The following is a 14986-nucleotide window of genomic DNA, read 5'->3' on the forward strand; positions in this document are numbered from 1 at the left end:
AATTTCTATCACTGTACTACAGGCTTAATCTCCTGCTGTGAAATATCCTGCTAGCCTATGGAAGAAAACTCATCCAGCTATTTTTTTTGTAGAAAGTCACCCCAAACATAACTGTTTGTTAGAATTCTCGCTGTTTTGCTTTTATACAAGAACTGTGTTTTTTTAAAATGAAATATCATTGCAACTGGGAGCTATTATCCCCAGTTGCAAAGCAGCCAGGATGGATATCGCTACTTTTATTGTAAGCTCTTCCACAATTCAGATGCATTTTACTTGTTCATCTGTAAACACAATTAACACCTCCCTCTCCCCACGCTTCAGTAAATCCCACCACTTCAAGGCAGTTTTTTCTAGCTTTCCAAAGAGCTGCTACAAAGCAGACAATTGGTATCCCACTGGCAACTTAGGAGTTTTCCACATTAGTCTCACTAACTCCCAGTTGGCTTATTAAGAAGACATTGGATGGGGACTGAATTAAAGTATGCCGTAAATGACCTCAGTACATGTGCCAAGGAGTGCAAACAGTATGGAACTTATTATACTTCATATAAACACACCCATAAGCAGCTTTTGTGTTTCTTAAGGGTGCTGTATTTCACGTGCTTGGTCTGACTGCGTTAGTTGAAGGCATTTTATCATTGCTCTGAAGAGGAGCAGGAGCTTTAACATGCAAAAAACAATAGTCTTTACTGCTGGACACCTACTGAACAAGCACTAAACAACCATTTTCAGAGTTCAGGGAGTGATTCTTTCCCTAGTAGAGTAAAACATAATTCAATCTCCTGTTAACACAACAAAATATCTCATTACCAGTTATTTTACTTTTGTACAGGTGCTACCACATACAAAGAAAGACCAAGAAAGGTATCTGATGGATATACTAAAACCGTAAGTAAGAAACAAGCAAAACAAACAGCTCTAGTGTCTGGTGGTGATAGGAACCAAAGCTACTGAACCAGCATCTACTGTTGTATCAGATGCTCAAAGAGCATCTTGTAACAACACATCATTTTGAAACTAGACAGTCTAAAAATCTGTTCTGCAGGAGCTGCTAATACTGATGTCCCTTCCCATACAAGAACTGCATATGCTATAGCGACAGAATACAATAAAAAAATTTCAACAGGTAAGAATATATGACAAGTCCACTGAAGTAGATACATCAGTAGACATCCACTTCAGCTGACTTTGTGTAGAAGACAATCAGATGGGTGGACACTCGGGAACACCAAGGCGGGAGTAAAGCAGAGCTGTTGGGGATTTGTGAGAAGAGGGAACGCTAAGGACAGTAAAATGGGAGCTTTTCCTTGCTTTGGGGAAGACGCTCACATCTACCATAGCAACTGAAGAAAGGAACCCGAATGTCATCTCACTGTTCAAAACCCACCACCTTACTAGAAAAGTCAAAGGACACCAAGCATGGAAACCTGCTGCTGCGAGTTACCACTGTGTCTGACCCAAAGCTGACCAAGGCATGCTGGCACAGACGGCTGCTCCAGCAGCACTTCTCTCATCCTGGACTCCATCACTGCCTCTTGCCCCTAGCAGGGTCTCACAATCCCTGTGCTGCTACAGATGCACCACCTCTCCTACAAAGCAGTGCTTGTGGCAGCAGGCAACAGGGCTCAGGCATATGTGCCCATTTTTGTACCTAAACCTTTTCTATGACTGCACATGATAGCTTAATACAGAAAAGGAGCATGGAGGATAAGGGGATGCAGGGTACAGGCAGATCAAACTTAGTCCAAATACAGGCTCTACTCTGTACAGACTTGCAGATGACATTGTGCGCTAGCCTTTTCAGGAGAACATGCTTCAGCCAGCACGGTTTCCCATCCTGCTAGGTTCTGCCAAACTGCTCATAAGTATGCCCATTTGCATTAATATTTTCTTCTTGCAAAGAGAAAGAGGCAAGTTGCCAGGAGGCAGCTGGTCAGGAGATCCCTAGAGGTGTCCTTTTATCTCCAAATATCAATCTGAGTCAGTAAATGTAAACTCTCAAATTTAGTTCAGGCTCTTCCAGTTGTGACCTCTGCTCCCACAGCACTGATCAACAGTGTCGAGAAGCTGCAGCAGAAGCACAATAGTAAGGCCAGCAAATACACTTTCTCTGTCTTTCCTTTTCCTCAACTGGTGGCACAAAAAGGATAGTCAAGTTCATGTCCTCCAATCTGCAAGCAGATTTTGTGACGTTTTAAAAGGCAAAGGTCCTATGGCTTCAGCAGGGATAAGCGTGATGTCTATTTTAACAGCAATTTTTTTCATCTCCTGCTCCATGCTCCCTAGAATACTGGGAGGACATCATTAAAATTTGTTAGTGGTAAACTAAGGCTTCTTTCATCCTAACCAGAGCACAAGCTAACACAGCCTGATTCTATAAAGCCTGTGCCTAATGACATAAATGCTTCTTATTTACCTTCCAGTGGAGTTGATCCACATCAAAGTCAAGCCACAGCAACCCTGAGGAACCAGCCCTTTGACTGGGAAGGTGCTGGGACAGTGACCTTCTCATGGTCCTGAGCACTGCACAGAAAAGCTCTGTTTGGTGGCACTGCAGGATGCATCATCTCCATCGAATCAGGAGATAAAAGGACAAGTGACAAAGGTGGCCATCCCAGTTACAATGTGTTTGCCACTTTTGTTTATTTCACCCCACTTCGTCCTCCCCACTAACAGGACAGATGTGTTTTGAAAGCTGAAATTTGGTTTACAAATAAGTCTGCTTCTGTCTCTGTCAAATGCATCCCTTACCTAATTACTACTGCAATTACAGTAACTGCAACCAGCAAACCCAAGAGCAAGGCTGAATCAGGCCCTACACAGAGCCATTTCTAATGTTTGGAGGCTGCTCCCCATACACTTTGCTACACATCTAGGAACAGCTGCAGGAGAGCAGCGGGAGTGATAGATGTTGTCAGTAATGAAAATAACAGTTTGAATCTATTACGGGCCCAAGCCCATTGGAAAACTAAACTTAGAAACCTTACTGTAAGCTAACAGCCAGTGTTGTTCCTCCTGGAGAGCTGCTCCAGGGAGCTCCCTGTGACTCACCCCCACCTAGAAGCACAGCTGACATTACTCTCTCTTGCATAGCTCTTTATGCTGACAGTCTCCCTGAAGTTAAACTAGTTCACTTACTTGATCTAAAACTTAATTCAGGCTACTTCAAGCAGTTTCATCCAGGACAAGAAGGTGCCTTTTCTGATTCTGGGGGTAGCTGTCTCTTACAAGTGATACAAAGGTGGCTGCTTTTACAGCTGCCTTGGATTTACCAGCTTGCACCAGATACTGACCCACCACAAGAACCTGGGAGCATAAAACGATATATCAAAACTTTGCCAAAAAAAAACCCCAAAACCCAACACAAAAAAACCAACAACACTATCACAACCAACAATGAAACTTTTGCTTGGTGGATACCACTGTGCAGACTGTTTGAAAGTTAAGGCACACTGCGCGACTCAAGGGACGTAGTCTTGTTCTACTGTCTACAGCAATGCTCCTCAAAATTGCCAGCTCTGCTGCAAAACACCACCAGTCTCGATCAACCTGCTCACCTCTGAAGAACTACCATAAGCCACTCAAAAACAAGCCCAACTTCTACTAATCAGTAAAACAGCAGAGAAAACGTGGTTTCTTAGCCTGTGGTTTAGAGAAGTGTAGCAGGGTGGTTCCCTGCAAAAGCCACTGTGTTTCATGGAGACCCCCAGTCCCACATCCTCCCAGGGAACACGCATTGGCTGCTTTGGGTCTGCAGTGGAAAACCTTACTGGAAAGTCTCCAGCCCATCTTAACAGTCTCAGCTTTTGACTTAACCTTTAGGCCCAAGACCTTTGAGAGAATCTTGAAGGTAACCTTGAAAGGCTGCAGTAATTTAAGCTCCTAAATGCTGAAGCCACATGGACAAACTCCTGAAAGCATCTTGGGGAGGACAGGGCGGGGGGAAATCAGACTAAAGCATTTCCTCAAACTGCTCTTCTATCTTATGCCAAAGTATGCGTGTCTGCTTTCCCTGACCTATTTATGTATTTCTGCTCAAAACAGCCCCATTTTAAGAGCCCCGACTTGGCATGGGCAGAATGAGGAGTGTGTTCTCTCCCCAGGTGTGCAGCTGGGTTTACTTTGCACTGAGGGAGAGATGGAGGTGAAAAAGTGGGGGGAGAAGGCAAGGAGATGTAATTTTTTTTCGAAGTGGCATAAAACCAGATGCTGCCAACCTCCCTCTAATTAAGCAATACTTTACTTTCAGGAATAGGTAGCAGAACTATGCTGAGCAATATGGGACTATCGTATTACAGGAATTCAGTTGCTCTGAGCACACTGAGTATTTCCTTAATGCTGCAAGTAGTAGAAGCCATATAACCACAAGGGATATGAGAAGCTTTATGCCTGTGAGAGCAGAGAGAGGAAGGTGGTTGGGAGGGGTAAAAGAAAGCCCTCAAACTTACTAGCTACTGCCTAGTTAACTCTAAGCCTTCTCAAAGCCTGCACAGCCACTGAAACCCTTATCAGCTTTCCAACTGCAGATCATTGACTCCCTATGAAAGCTAGCAGCATAATAAGTACTGGGGGAGCATGTGCACAGTGAACACACTGTATGAACACCCACCTGCTGAAGCACAACTCCTGGGACACACTGTGCAGAGGAGGATGCTGGCAAAGGGGCTCCCGGTTGTGTCCCCGGCAAGAGCGGTACAGCAGCACCTCCAGGACACTGCGGTTCTGCTCAGGCAGGGAATCTCCCAGCCCCAAAAGTCACATGGGACACAGCTCTCATCATTCAGGCACTAGCAGTGGACTCAATCCTCGCATGGAGGAGGATGTCACTAACAGCAACACATCCTGTTCAGCAAAATTCAGGTGATAAGTGGAGCCACAATTTATTGTGCAAAATATCTTAATGCTTTGACCAGGTGGTCAAACCCAGGTAGCCCAGAGTCATTTTTTCATTAGGAGTTTCATACCATCAGTGAAGTTGCCACAGATACTCTGTATCCCATTCAGCCCAAGACTGCAAATATTTGCATAAACTGGAACACCCTCCCAAAACCAGCCTCTGTCGCTGTGTTTCGTGTGCTTGGTACATTTTGGACAGCCTAGGGAAAACATTATTTCTGCCAAACCCTAATGCAATTTATGAAAAGGAACCACTTTCCACCACTGCTAATACCTGTGCCATACATCACGAAGATGGGAAACGACTCCTGACCTGACAGCAAGGGTCCCCCACTGCAGGGCTCCCCGTTTCCTGTACTCATGCATTATGTTACATTATTACCTGATACACAGGACGCAGTAAGAAAAGTTGCAACTACAAGGAAAACCGCGGTGTATAGTTACTTATCGGTACTGTTAACTGGTTACCATCTCAGATGGTAAAACACCTACCCTCTCAGAGAATTAATGAGGAGAGAGAGGAGGTTTATAAAGTTCTAAAATAATCTTTCTTTGGAGAAGGGGAAAAAACCAAACCAAACAAAAAAAAACCCTAAGATTTTTTCTCTTGAGAGTTCAGCACAAGACAAGCAACAACTTGGCGCAGCTCTGGCAGAGGAACAGGAACAGGGGCTGTTCAGGGCCACAGGAAACCCTCCCAACTGCTCACTCCTAGCCCACACGTACGACCCTAACGCTGTATGGCGACTCACTGCTGCCCCAATATTTTTACTGAGATATCTGAAAACAAGCCTTCCATATGAGAAGGATACCCAAGACGGCAGTTAGAGCTGTCTGCCAAGGAAGAATTATTTTGGCCACATGGCCCTGAAAAGCCTCCATTTCCCACTGCATCAGTCATTCCCACATACAATCTCTGAAGGTTGTTTGTCAAACTATTTAACAACAGGGTCTACGAGTAGTCTTGAAAGGCTGCTTCTATGGGGAGCAATACCACATGAGCAGCATTTCCCAGGGCTGCGGCCCCCAGGCACAGGAGGTATTTGGGTGTTGACAGCACCCAGGAGCTCTTTTTCCTGTGCAGTGTCCTGCTGCCTCTTTGCCTCTTGCAAAATCCCAGTTAGCTCCCAAGGAAAGCAAGTTAGACTCCACTACTAAATACCAACAGTAACATTTTTGGCAAAGTCATCTTTCTGAAAGCCATGTTAAAAGAGAGAGGGTCATTATTAAACTGACCACACATCCTTTTGGAAAGATTTGATATCTCTTCCACAACTCTGATGGCACCAGGCGACATCTAAAAAAAAAATAATCTATTTACTCTGCATGTTGTGAGGAACCACTCAATAAAAGGATTACCAACCCTATTACAGTAAGTGGTACTATCAGAAAGGTACTATTATCACATCCTCACCATGACAAACACTGTGTCCCAGCGGTGCCTGCAGGATTCAGCCCTTAATTCTTAATCTTACTGAATTAATGCTTCTCTTTCTTAGACTAACAGCTCTAAATATATCTTTATATAACCTTCCATTCAGAAGCTCAAAGAAATGTTAAACTGGAGCCAAGGATCATCTAAGGAGAAAATTATGAAACAGCCGCCTATGTGTGCTGCTACTCAATTAACATCTTAACATATGCCATGTTACATTGTCTGGCTTGGCTCACATTGATAAAGAAGTAAAATGGCTGTAAAAGCATTTCAATTAAATATTTAGAAAGCAGAGCTGCAAAAGGTTGAAACATGTTTGAATCAGTGAAATGACAACTATATATACTGCTCAGCTAATGGAGCAAGAGCTTTTGCTAGCACAGGTTACCGAGAAAGGAAAGCACACCCAAGCCGGGCACGTCCACAAGTCAACTCTGGCATCCCTGAGCACAGGACTCCCCTCCCATCCGCACCTCTCACCCTCTGGCATGCAGGAGCCAAAAATCAGGTGGCTTCTGATGCCACCTAGGGGCTCTCTCCCTGCCTGCACATCTCTCTCCCCTGGGGATAATTCCATGTCATGCCTTAGAGACAAGGCACTTGAACCTAGCACAAACACAAGCAAGCAGAAGCAAAACATTTAATACAAGACAAATTAAATCTTCCAGTATTCAAATGCAGATACATTCTTACTCCAGAGAAAACCTACGGGGACCATAATTGCATCTTGGAAGCACATGAAGTATTGTTATTTCCCTAAAGCATAAAAATAGCCACAGAGTTGTGTCCACTGAAAATGTAGAAAAGTGTCCAAATCTCAGGCCTCAAAAAGGAAACAAAGCAAGTACTCACCAACTTGTAAATATTGGCTCTTTCAGCTTGAAGGCAGACTCCTCCTCAATCCAAGTCAATCCACTCTTCTCAGCAAAATAAGGAAGCAACAAGCACAGCAAGCCGATAAAACAGTGCAACAAGGGCGAGCTGCAACCATTTCATCCTCCCTGTAACCTAATCTACCTCCTTCCACTCACCAAAGAGAATAAGCCAGACTGGTTTTCCATCAGACACAAGAAGCAGCAATGCTGCTTCACAGTGCTGGAAAAAAGTAGTAGTTCAGCATGCCACAACATTTTAAGTTCGTGCAGGTTAAAATTGGTCAAACGCATGACTTCAACACTTGTTATTAAAATAAATGCAATTAAAATATTTCATATAGGATAAAAATTTAATCCCGTCACCATTTCTGACACTATGATGATTTTATGAGTATTAAATAATGCCAACTATACAAACAGCTGAACAGAGAAGGAAGATAAGGCTGCTAATGAAACACCCAAGTTTCAAATGTAGCCCATTGTAATGAACTGCCATGAAATAATTAGCTGGTAGACATCAGAATACCTATGTCTGAAATTTAGGTCTATAAACATCTCTTTTAGCTCTCTGAAGAAATCTAGCTATATTCAACACTAAAAGCTTGTTCCACAATTCTTAAAATAACTGGGAAGAACTTGCAACAACCACACACTGCCAGGTGCTCTACTCCAGCAACAAGACAGTCATTTAAGTTCCTGGGGTTTTTTTTACATTTGTTTAAATACAGTATTTTGCCACAACTTACTTTAATGAACTCTTAGAAGAGACAAAGAAAATGCTTTTACACAGCTCTCACCCTGGTTCTTTCAGCACTGCTCTGTATTAAAATCAGTGTGTATTGTTATATTCAGGCAGGATTCTCTACTCCAAGGGTGCGATGCCCTCTGTACATTATGTGGGAAGATAACACAACTTCAGAGGAGCTGCATCCTATATTTATTACTAACAATCTACATGAGGCACTGCAGGGCGTTGTTCTAAGATCAGTCTACAAGGATCAATTGCCTAGAAAGGCTAAATACAAAAAGCACAGGGTGATCTCAATAAAGCGACATGAAAAAAGACTGCTCAAGTAGGAACTTAATCTAAAGTATGTCCCACTAAAAGCAGAAAGAACAGATACAGTCACCAGATAGGCAGGTTTGTGGCTAAACAGCAAGTCATCCATCACAATGGCTCATGTAGCTCACAATGAAAACTTCTGTTTTTAAAACTAATTATGAAAAAACAAAACAATCTTTGGTTGCTTCTGAATTCAGTCTATACATATCTAAAAGATCTGCTGTGGTATTTTCAGCCATGGTCAGCAGAAGCCTAATCACAACATTATTACTTAAGGTTAGTATTTCTAAGGGCTCTGAACTGGAGATGCTATAAAGCATGATGAGATTTTTCTCAAGCCTTTGTCCCACACGGCTCTAAGAAGGGATGTCTAGTGAAACTAAAGGGGTGACACTCCTCAGCAGCACTTAAAAAAAAGAGACAAAGAAAAAACAGGGAAAAAAAAAGCACACCTACAAAACACACCTGCACAAAATAGTTTCACTTCCATGCCTGCAGAGACAACAAGACGACGAGGAGGAAGGCAGCACCTCGCTGTGCATCACAGCCTGCCACAGGGCACAGACCTGGTCCTCCGCTGCCTTTCCCTTGAGAAATGGTGGCTACAGATGGCTGACAGCAAAGTGAAACAACACTCATACTCCAAGAAAACAGGAATGTTTCTACACTCTGCTTACGTTCAATACACACCCATAAAAGTACAAATCTGTATAGGGCTATGTTTATTGTACATAGTTACACAAAGCTCAGCTGAATACAACATACAAGCTTCCAGCGTTAGCAGCTCTACAGCAATGCTTTCCTACCATATGCATTTCCCAATGCTAGCGCAGGAGCCTGGACGGCAGATTTAAGCCTGCTGATAAAAGGCATGTTTCTTCTTCTTTATTTCTCCTTATTTCCTTCAATATTTCCATGACCCACAGCTATCCTAGTTACTTTCTCTTAACAAACAGGTTTGCTACTGGTTGTACCTCTTTATTACCTTATTTGTTTGGTACCCAGGGAGGTATCATCTGGTTAGCAGTGCCATAACCCAGTCCTATCCAAGCTCTTTTGTGGCTTTAACCTGAGCTCCAGCCTGTGGAGTGGACCAGACTAGACCCTCCTGCACCACCAAGCCCAGCGCTGAGCCCCACACACCACTCGAGTCCCACCAAGACAACCCAGTACTCAGACACTCCATGCGGCCATCCTCTCTCCAAAACCTGCAGGGTCAACAGCTGCAGGTGTCCTGTTGTCAGCCTGGAAAGGAGCCCCAGCCTTCACACCATGCTACCATCTCAATGCTACCTGAGGCCTGACACACGCTAGGAAGCAGAGATGCATTTAGAGAACTGCAGTGGGGCTGGTTAGCCCTTCACAGACACTGCACTGGGGAGGCTCAGCTTAACCCACAGGGCTTCCTTGACACACGCTTTGTCCCTCCTCCATGTCACACACATCCATCTCTCCCCTTCACATTGAACAGGTCACCCATAAGCATCAGCCTGTCTTTCTGCAAACAAATCCAGCTTTTATCTAGCCCCCTCGTCCCGATGCTGCTTGCAATATCCTACTACCTCCGCTTCTGCCCTGCTTTCTGGATGTCTGTGTTGTTCCTCCTCCTCCTCCTTTTCCTCTCATGGCTGTCCACCACACAGCTCCTCTGCACCCTTTTTTCCACTTGAGGAACCTGTACCCAAGTGCTGACCTTGGTAACTCCCAGGGAATGCAATCCCTGCAACCTCTTAGGTTTCCCTGTGTTGAGTAATGCCCCAAATATCTACAAGCACTCTCCAAGCATCTGCCTACTAGAAGGGTCACTTCTTTCGCGCTAGATGGGCATGGCTTCGCTGCCACAGGAAAGGCAACTTTCTCTCCCTGACCACACTCCTGAGCCACACTGCTCACTGGCATACCCCATAACCCTACTCCCATCCTTGACTTTTTTGTAGAGGTGAAAATTTAAAAGCTGAATGTACACAGGATGAGCATGGCACTGCTGCCTGATGGCGATAGCCATAAAATCTCCCATCTCAAAAAATTCCTCCTTCTTGTTCAGCTGCCACAGGTTCTTTCAGGCCTCCATTCTTCAGCCTTGCACCTGCACCCTGCATTTCTCACTCACCTCTGCTTACCGGCTTTGACCCACTCCAGGCACAGAAACTGTCCAGTCTCTGCAAATAAAAAGCTGTACGTAGCCAGAAGTCTCTCACCTACCTCAAAGGTCAGTTCACTGAATACTGAAGCAGTATAACCCATCAATTTTCCACCCTCTGTTTCTGGGGTAAAAACAAATAACTCTAATGGCATCTTTTAAAATGGTCTTAATCCCTAAACTAGGATCTTCAGAAAAGTTACAAACACGTGCTACTCCAATTCTCAAGGATTTAGCATGGAAAGTTTGAGTTCCCCTAGCCTGCAACCCAGCTGAACTTTAGTTTACTTGCAGACTCAAGAACTTGTCTAAACCTGTAAGCTGCACTTGCTTAAAATTAAAGCTGCACAAAATTTAATTATGTTGAAGCTGTTTAAGTTCATACCTGCATGCATCTATTTCAGTTTGCACCTACAAAGCTGAGTTTGAACACAACAGCACTCACTCCTAGGTGGTTGCTTAACTGTGTCAAATGAGCATCTTACATGAGCTTGCACTGCAGGACCAGTTGCTCCAAATCAAGATTACATTTATCAGCTCTCGGGCTGAGGCATCCATCAGGTCTGTACAGCTTCACAGCAGCCAAAACAGAAAACTCCACTGCCAGCACTGCATAAACTACAAGCACAGGGCAGACGAGCACCATTCACTCAGTCACCTTCACTCCACCCACTGCATCATTCACTGCTAGGCTGCCTCTGCAGTCGTGATGAATGAACAAGCAAGCCTATCAGACTGTTTCTTTCCTCTAAAACCCGATTTATAAATTGAAATTATGAACAGCAGGCATCTGACGAGTACTTAATACCCCACAACTTTAGGGTTCAGCACCCCGTCTCCTTGGAACAGAGGACAATGTATGCAGCCAGGTCATTGCAGGCAGACTGTGCTACACCTGGCTCTGCCACCCCATCCTACTTCTGTAGGCAACTGGGGGTGGGGGGGATGGGACCCCAAAAACTGAGAACTTAGCCATTTTCTTCTCAAGTAACATACCTCCTTTGCAGGCACAGCATTGCCCATAAGCATTTTGATACCTATTTTAAAAGTTTTCATATTGTCATGGTTTTCTTTTAAAAACATAGCAGAGGGCATGTGACCTGTCCTAGTACAAAGTACTGAAGCCACAGCCATGCAGGTCACTGAGTTTAGCACCCTATTAAGACAATTTGCAGAACACCTGCATGGATTCATTATTCATAATATGTCCATTTCAAACATCCCAGGGAACTGCAAAGTTACACCACAAAGTTACACCACAATTTACTTAGTAAAACAGCCAGAAACAGAAAAGGCTGTCCTTGATTAAATCTAGAACAGATTTCAGAAAAGCTGCATTAAACTTCTGACTTTCCAAAAATCATAGCACCAGAGAATTGTATTTAAGACAGATGTAGACAGAAAGCTACTAAACCAATATTCACTGAAATAACCGCACTGTTGAAATTCACCTGTAGGCTGCAGCATGTAACTGGCTAACATCTTTCAGCATCTAACAATTTACTGAACTATGCTTGTATAAAAGTCTCACACTAATGTTATCCACAATTACTTGTCTGATGGGTCCTTCCAGAAGGAGACATTCTCTAAGAGCACTACAGAATTGATCGGTCTGGATTTTCATTCCTGTGAACCACATCATGCGTAAACATGCCAGTGGGAGAGCAGATGTCTGCATTAAGGGAATGAAAGTGTCTTTTCCTGATTATTAACACAGTTTGATTTCAATTTTCAAGGTGAACTATATGCTGCTTTGCCACTCCCTTACTGAGCAGCTGAACTAATCAAGCCAAAACTGCAGCCTACTTTTCTGAGTTTGACAAATTTAGGAAGGACAATCTCTTCCAGAAGAATACAATGTACTCTAGCTATCTCCTGATCCTACACTGCAACTAATTTGCCACAAAGCTACTGGTATTTAAAGTATTCAGTGGTAACTAAGAACTTTTCTAAAGTGGCAAGAATCACTGTGAAGTGACAAATAACAACTATTAGGTTCTGTGCTGCAAACACCCATTATAAATATTTTTAACCGGAACATCTGGAGCTATTGATTGACAACATCCCAGTACATACATGTGTGCCTAAGTGTTCACAGAGAGAGGGCTTCCACACACTGAACCACTGTACACACAATCTAAATTTGGGTTTTCAATTAAGCTACAAGTTTCACTGACTTGAATGTACAAACCATGATGGTACATGAACCTCACATTCTTAGTCCCTCCAAGATAAGTAAGCTTCTAGCAAGAAAAAGATACAGTCCATTGGGATATGCGCAATGAAAGCTAAATGGGGACTGCTTAAACTTATTGGTACTAAACAAAACAAAATAATTATCTTGCTTTTCATTTTTATTCTCAGCCTGAGATATCAAGAGTATTACTATTTTTTTAGCCATTATTAACCAGGAAAATTGACTACTCATAGTGTACATTCAGGCATATATGTATAGGGTAATCAGACACCTAGCTTCTACTTGGAAGTAATCAATATGAGATAGTTGTCTGAATATCTTCATGGACAAGGGACTTAATTATATAGGCTACCAAATCTTCAGGGTCAGCATTTTAGTGGTTTTTTTCATGATAAAATGATAATTTCTAAAATTAATTTTTAACTGAAATTTCACTATAAACTGCATTTAGACAAACCTTTGTCCGATGTAATTAAACATATACAAACCAGCATTTCCAAATTGCTGTAAAAAGAAAAAAAAGTGCTTTTTCTTATGTCTTCAGCACATCTGTTATTACTCAGGATTTTTTTATTTGACTCAGTAAGCTACCTCTAGTTGTTAAATACAACTGATGGCTTCTGTTCAGAATATCCCTTTCCAGATTTTTAAAACTAGATCTGTCAATCCCATTTCATTCACTTGTTGAATGGAAGAGGCAAATACACTTTTCTCTCAGCTGCCAATTAATTTCTCAACTTTTTATGAGTTAATCATTGAACTATACCACTGGCATCAAGCATAATGAAGGTAATTCTGCAGAGCAGGTTCCTGGAGCCAAAAGCTGGCTTAGCTCTTCAGCACAGTGTGGTTCCAGGTGTGCAGCTTGCAATTACTGCCAGTAAGTAATTTGACTGTCTTTTAAATATCAACTAACTTATTCAGTTTACATGACCACTTCTAGCAACTGTAGGCCCTAACACAGCTCATCACTTATAATGCTAACAGGTCTAACAAAAAAAATATCAAACTGTAAAGAAAATAGACAAACTTTTAATGTACCCTTAATGAAACAAACACCATACTTTGTCAGAGCTTGGATAAATGGTTCCTGTGGCAGTCTCTGACTCCTGCAAGATTATTTCAAAACAATTTTTGGCCTTTGCTTCAGACAGTCCCATCACAGCAGAAAGAGCTGCAGCTTTCATGCAAGGGCTGAGCGCCAACCAGCCAGCCCCACAGGTGCCTCACCCACAGCTACCGACTTTCATATAATCAGCACAAGGATCATGGAGCAATCATTTACCTTTCATTGAGGAACACTGTGAGAAGCACAAAGCATCCAAATCTGAACATAGTGTGGGAGATGGTAGTCGTAGGCGGACAATGCTGTCTAAGTACCAACAAGCACAGCTTGCTTCACCAGGGTACCTGTCCTGCAAGGGAGCCTCCCTCAAGGGTGCAGCAGGGACACCGACGGGCACCTGCCGCCTGCCTGCTCTTCCAGAGAAACTACTGCCTGCACACCACCAGCATGGACAATAAGCCAGTCCTGCCAGAGGATGTCCCGCCCCGAAATGGAAGCCTCAAGTCCCAGTTTCAGATTGCCTCCAGACACAGCACTCACATGGCATCCAGAACCACCTTGCCCAGTTCTTCCCCTGGCCTAATAAGCATCCAAGCCTCTTGAGTACTTTTCTCCACTGAATTAGCAATAAAACTAGCATGTGGTTCTGGAGGAAGGAGTTGTCACTATTTTTCAAAGAAGATTAAAAAAAGGACTTAAAATTCTATCCACAAAAATATTAAATAAACATTAAAACTTTTGAATTTACAGGCCTTCAAACAGTTACGACTTGTGGTACTGAGTAACTGTCTTTAAGTCTGTATTTTAATACGACAACGATTCTGAAGAAGAAGGGAGAAAGCACATAGGAGTATTTTCACTGAAGTCACAAAGACGATTACTAGTATTTTCAAGTGATTTCTAAACAGGGGCAAGAAGAAGGCGAGGAAAATGCAGCAGAACAAATTGCCCATCCTGCTATCCAGCACACTTTGCTCACAAGCTAATTCTTGTTTGTCCAAGGGATGCTTGAGGCAGACACTTCCAGGCAACCTCGTACTAAGAAAAAGCTCCAACAGTCTGTTTGTATTGCTGACAGCTTTAAAAATAATTTAATTCACTGCTTTATAGGCAACCAAAGTAATGAACTGTAATTCCTGCTGTCCAGTACAATCCAACTTTTTCACTGGCAGGAGTCCCAACAACCTTATAATGGCACTTAGGAATCTTTGACTAAGAAATACGGATTGCCTCCATGCCTGTGAGACCATCCATCAAAAAGGACAGCCATAAATCATGGACCTTGACATTTAACCACAAATCTCCTCTCAGGGG

At 43.0% G+C, this 14986-nt stretch overlaps 1 protein-coding gene across 2 annotated transcripts in view; it reads right to left on the bottom strand.

Moving 5' to 3' along the window:
• Positions 1 to 14986, bottom strand: part of RFX7 (regulatory factor X7) — a 54305-nt gene that overhangs the window by 30809 nt on the left and 8510 nt on the right. The window lies entirely within an intron of this gene.

This window comes from Ciconia boyciana, chromosome 8 (genome assembly GCF_034638445.1).
Source record: "Ciconia boyciana chromosome 8, ASM3463844v1, whole genome shotgun sequence".
Lineage (NCBI taxonomy): Eukaryota > Metazoa > Chordata > Aves > Ciconiiformes > Ciconiidae > Ciconia > Ciconia boyciana.